General features: G+C 49.4%; 1 long non-coding RNA gene across 1 annotated transcript; it reads right to left on the minus strand.

Moving 5' to 3' along the window:
* Positions 1–1,578: 1,578 nt before the first annotated feature.
* On the minus strand, positions 1,579–4,489 carry LOC144677940 (uncharacterized). The gene is made up of 3 exons (XR_013575876.1): positions 4,442–4,489; positions 3,066–3,172; positions 1,579–2,679 (listed from the first exon to the last, which is right to left on the minus strand). It is a non-coding gene; the product is annotated as an uncharacterized LOC144677940 (long non-coding RNA).
* Between the last annotated feature and the right edge of the window lie 1,744 nt (positions 4,490–6,233).

A 6,233-nucleotide genomic window follows, 5' to 3' on the forward strand; every position in this document is an offset into this window, starting at 1 on the left:
TGCCTTCACTGACCAGGCAGTGAGTGTAGGTATGTCCATACGAACATGTGAACATAGGAACCAGGAGCAGCAGGAGGCCATTCAGCCCGTTGTACCTGCCCCACCATTCAGTAAGACCATGTCCGATCTGAATGTAACCTTATTATGTCACAGCCAAGGGTAAAGGCCGAGGGCTTCAAATTCAAATCCCAGACGGAAACTTGAAACAACTGTTACAACCCATTTTTGTAATTTGTAAGTTTCGAGATGCAGACCACCCCCATCAAACCCAGAGCAATGGGGTAGACCCTTAAATGCCCTCTGAGCAAGTGCGATTAGGGATGGGCATAAATGCGCCAAACCAGGGGTGTCCACAACCCATGAACCAATAAATAAAAACTCGGAGACACCGGCAAAGAGCTGTTATGGCAATATAATCATTTTCAGAATGTTATTGTGATTTATTGTAAAAGTAGGTGAATAGTGGGGTTTGGACAGTTTCTCTGTGTTTAATCGGCTTGGAGACAGCTGGTCTGGAGGCTGAGATTCATGAAAAGAAGCTCAGTTTGAAATGCTCAATAAGTAAACATGGCTGAAGTTTTAGAATGTGCGGTGAGGAGAATTTGCATTTTTAGATAAATAAGAGTAGTTTGAATTTCAAAGAGATGTGCACGCCTTTGCCAGAGAAGCGAGGCCAAGCAGTGTGTTTATTTTTCCCAATGGTTACTGATAGTATTAGCACCATAAAGAGATTTATATTATGAGAAAGGTAAAGATCCAAAGACTTTTGGGAACAATGGGATTTACATTAAAAGGGATAAACGTGGAAAAGGAGAAGAAGCTGTGTGTCAGAGGGAAAGGCATTGCAAGATCTCCCAGAAGTGTGAAAGCCTCCAGCATTAAGCTGCTGTCTACAGAAACTGAAGCTGGGAAAAACACACTTTGGATTCTACTGTCCAGCGTATTGTCATGATTTGCCTGGATCTGTTTGAAAGTCTAATTGATTTTTCCTGTTGCCTTAATGGGGGTGTAGCTGGAAGCTCGATTAATTAGGGGCTTTTTGGAGTTATTACAGTAGTAATTTGTCGACCCGTGTATGTGCTTACAATCATTTCTTTTGTTAATGAATGTTTAATTTAGGTTAGTAAAAAAATCTCTAGAGTCTTGGTGGACTTATTATTACTGAATTCAGGGCAGGCATCTCGAATTAAAATATAAATTGCAAAACAGTTGTGACCACATGATCAGGATTCCCTCGTAGATTTGATCCGCCTGGCACACATCATCTGCTGCATCATAACAGAGCGTCGGGAGAGGAATGGTTACAGCAAAAGTACGTAGGCTGGTGTATGAAGGAATTGAGAATTTAGGAGCAGTATTACAAAGTTGGAGATCTTGTACATGTGTCTGAGTTGGTAGGTTCCTCAGAACGAACTGTTCTGGACAGGCGAGGGACAGGCACACTGTACTTCTGTCTCTCACCAACTGTTCGTACGCAGAAGGTGTTTTGAATTCTTTGTGAAGTGTGTTGTGGTGTGTTTTCCCAAACCCTCAGTGTGTCTGATCCACTTTACTAATCACTCACAGCAAACTCACATTATGATCAACTCGGGTTAGTTTATTTACATTTAAAACCCGGGGAAGGAGTGTTCATAATGTCACACTCTGGGCCACACACACACTCTAAAGCTCTCTCTCACACACACAAACACTCACAAACTCACACGCATACACACACACACATTCACACACACACACATTCACACACACAAACACATGCACACACACAAACACATGCACACACACTTGCACACACACATGCCCAAAAGCACAAATGCGCACACACAGAGACAAAGAAACACAGATGTACATGCACAGACATACACACACACAGATGCACATACACACACCCCCACCCCCCGTGCGTGCATGCACACACACACATACACACACACACACACACACTCAAACACAGAGTAATGGAGGACAGAAAAAGGAAACTTTTACAACTATGGATAGTAACAGTACAAGAACCACGGAGATGAAAATTAGTTCACATGATTTCCAAAGTCGGAGAAGAAAATGTCCAAAGGTTATTTCCGATGTGAACGATTTCAATCCTGAGTCCAGTGGGAGCTTACTGCACGCAAATTCAATGCCTCGTTTTGGACATGACAACTATGAAAACAAAGTTTTTGGCTGCAAAGTTCATTGGCTGCAAAAGCACATTGGGGATCTCCTGAGTTCGTGAAAGGTGCTAGAGAAATGCAGGACTTCCGGCCTGTAACATTTCACCGGATTACTGTCTGGACTTATAATGGGGTTTTCCAATATCAACCGTCACGCTGTCATTCCCGCCTCCCACCACTGGTGGCGCTGCGGGAGGCTCCTCCTGGGGGAGAGGAGGAACAGATGAACTTTCACCTTACGGACGTGGCCTCGGGCAGTCGGGGACTGTGGGGAAGGGAGGAGGGGCTGGGGATCTTTGGACAATCCTGACACTCTCGTTCTGTGTCCCAGTCTCTCTTCAGGAACAATATTTCTCAATATCAGCTGCCTCGACGCAGGGCAGTGCCCTTTTCTCACAGATGAAAGGGAAGTAACGGGTGCAACGGACATCATTCCAGTCATTGGTTCTGAAAATAGCGCAGTCTTCATAATAATAGATTATTCGCTTGACCCTGCTCCCATCGGGTAAAACTGGGAAATGAGGAAATAAAAAATACCGATAAAAATCCAACACATTCCTGTACAGACTCAACAAGTTGCCAGCAGCCCTGTACAAATCCCAAACTAATCCCACTTTCCCGCTCTCTCCCCATTGCCCTGTATCAATCCAAAACTAATCCCACTGTCCCGCTCTCTCCCCATAGCCATGTATCAATCCCAAACTAATCCCACCGTCCCGCTCTCTCCCCATAGCCCTGTATCAATCCCAAACTAATCCCACTGCCCTGCTCTCTCCCCATAGCCCTGTATCAATCCCAAACTAATCCCACTGTCCCGCTCTCTCCCCATAGCCCTGTATCAATCCCAAACTAATCCCCCTGTCCCGCTCTCTCTCTCCATGCGACGCTGGGACTCACCTCACTGGGCTCCCATCCACCCATGTCCAATTTCCTTCACTCTCTCGATCTGTTAGTCCGATCCAGTAATCCCCAGGATTGTTCTCGATAGATTTCTTTATGAAATTCTGCAGCAGATACAATGATGGAATGTGATCAGTTAGTATGACTGCCTTAACTCACACAAACACGCACACACGACTGATCCCCAAAATACACCAAACCCTTCCTCAGGAAATTCTCCCTCATTCCCTCTGATTAAATATCGGGAAGACTGAAGCTGTTGTTTTCCGTCTCTGTTCCAAACTCCATTCCTGAGTTACCGACTCCATCCTGGGAACTCCCTGAGTCTGAACCAGACTGTTCACAACCCTGGGGTTGTGTTTAATCTGGAGATGGGATTCCCACCTCATATCCACATCGTCACCATGGCGGCCTCTTCCCAACTCCGTAACATCACCCAGAACCACCCCGGTCTCAGCTCATCGACTACTGAAACCCTCGTTCATGTAGTGTAGAGGGAGCATTACTCTTTATCTAACCCCGTGCTATACCTGTCCTGGGAGTGTTTGATGGGGACAGTGTAGAGGGAGCTTTACTCAGTATCTAACCCCGTGCTATACCTGTCCTGGGAGTGTTTGATGGGGACAGTGTAGAGGGAGCTTTACTCTTTATCTAACCCCGTGCTGTACCTGTCCTGGGAGTGTTTGATGGGGACGGTGTAGAGGGAGCTTTACTCTGTATCTAACCCTGTGCTGTACCTGTCCTGGGAGTGTTTGCTGGGGACTGTGTAGAGGGACCTTTACTCTGTACCTAACACCGTGCTGTACCTGTCCTGAGAGTGTTTGATGGGGAGGGTGTAGAGGGAGCTTTACTCTGTATCTAACCCCGTGCTGTACCTGTCCTGGGAGTGTTTGATGGGGACGATGTAGAGGGAGCTTTACTCTGTATCTAACCCTGTGCTGTACCTGTCCTGGGAGTGTTTGATGGGGACAGTGTAGAGGGAGCTTTACTCTGTATCTAACCCTGTGCTGTACCTGTCCTGGGAATGTTTGATGGGGACAGTGTAGAGGGAGCTTTACTCTGTATCTAACCCTGTGCTGTCCCTGTCCTGGGAGTGTTTGATGGGGACAGTGTAGAGTGAGCTTTACTCTGTATCTAACCCTGTGCTGTACCTGTCCTGGGAATGTTTGATGGGGACAGTGTAGAGGGAGCTTTACTCTGTATCTAACCCTGTGCTGTCCCTGTCCTGGGAGTGTTTGATGGGGACAGTGTAGAGTGAGCTTTACTCTGTATCTAACCCCGTGCTGTACCTGTCCTGGGAGTGTTTGATGGGGACGGTGCAGAGGGATATTTTCTCTCTATCTCATTCTGACAGATGCGTCTGTCATTCTCACCTGTTCCTGTTCTGTATTTATGATGATGAGGTGTGAATTTAGGGATTCACAATGTACTTTTGCCGAGTTCCAATCCTTGCTCTTCGTTGAGAATCTATAGCAATGATGATTATGAACTTTCCAGCCGCTCGTGCAGAGAGACTCTGCAAAATTATACAGACTTAATTCAGAGAAATATATCGGGGCATAAGGAACAGGAGGAGGCCATTCAGCCCCTCTCGAGCCTGATACACAGGAACAGGAGGAGGTCATTCAGCCCCTCTCGAGCCTGGAACAGAGGAACAGGAGGAGGCCATTCAGCCCCTCTCGAGCATTTTACACCATTCTATTTGATCTGCTCTGTACCTTAACTCCCTCGGTTCCGCGACCCTCCATCCCCAACAACGATCCCTCAATCTCAGTTTTGACGATTCCCTTTGACCTCCAGCCCCCACAGTTTATTTCGGAGGCGGGGGTAGAGTTCCTGATTTCCGCTCCCCTTTGTGTGAAGAGGTGTTTCCTGATGTCCCCCCTGAACGTCCTGGCTCGAATTTTAACCTCCTTCCCCCTTGTTCTCGACTCCCCCTCCCCGGCTCCCTCACAACCCACCGGATCAGAGGAAATAGTTTCTCCCCATCGACCCAATCAAATCTCTTTATTGCTTTCAACGCCTCGGATCCGGTCGCCGTGGTTTCACCTGTAGACCTCAGGCTTCGAGCTTGGATGGCCCGCCTGCACCTTATCCAATCCCTTCAATCTGTCGGACAGACCCCACCCCCCCGATCGATTCATCTCCTCGCCTGTCCCAAACTCCAGGAGGCAGAGGCCGGGATAGTGCGGACTTCACCCGTTTGGAGATTAAGGCCTTGACTGAAGGATGGGGAGGGCGGGGGTGGGGAGACAGGGGGTGGGGGTGGGGAGACAGGGGGTGGGGGTGGGAAGACAGGGGGTGGGGGTGGGAAGACAGGGGGTGGGGGCGGGGGTGGGGAGACAGGGTGTGGGGGTGGGGAGACAGGGGGTGGGGGTGGGAAGACAGGGTGTGGGGGTGGGGGTGGGGAGACAGGGTGTGGGGGTGGGGGTGGGGAGACAGGGTGTGGGGGTGGGGAGACAGGGGGTGGGCGTGGGGGTGGGGAGACAGGGTGTGCGGGTGGGGAGACAGGGGGTGGGGGTGTGGAGACAGGGGGTGGGGGTGGGGGTGGGGGTGGGGGTGGGGGTGGGGAGACAGCGGGTGGGGGGCAGGGGAGAGAAGGGGTGGGGGTGATCCCAATGGGGCAGAGCGTGGGATGTTGCGGGAGGGGGCAGGAGTACGGCCGGCAGCTCCCACTCACCGGAACAGATTCGGAGCATTGGGCAGAGCAATCGCGCTGTCTCGGACAATTTCTGGAACGTTCCATTCAGCTCTGCAACGTTCCATGGGACAACAGCCAAGGTCCGGTTCAGGGGGTCAGCATCACCGCACTCCTTGTTCATCTGTAGAACTGAGAGATAGAGCCGGAGTGAGAGATAGTGTGGGATATATCAGAGTGTTACAGTGAGGGGTGTGGGATATATCAGGGTGTTACAGTGAGGGGTGTGGGATATATCAGAGTGTTACAGTGAGGGGTGTGGAATATATCAGGGTGTTACAGTGAGGGGTGTGGGATATATCAGAGTGTTACAGTGAGGGGTGTGGGATATATCAGAGTGTTACAGTGAGGGGTGTGGGATATATCGGGGTGTTACAGTGAGGGGTGTGGGATATATCGGGGTGTTACAGTGAGGGGTGTTGGAAAAATCAGAATGTTACAGTGAGGGGTGTGGGATATATCAGGGT

This window comes from Cetorhinus maximus, unplaced genomic scaffold (assembly GCF_964194155.1).
Source record: "Cetorhinus maximus unplaced genomic scaffold, sCetMax3.hap1.1 HAP1_SCAFFOLD_3318, whole genome shotgun sequence".
Lineage (NCBI taxonomy): Eukaryota > Metazoa > Chordata > Chondrichthyes > Lamniformes > Cetorhinidae > Cetorhinus > Cetorhinus maximus.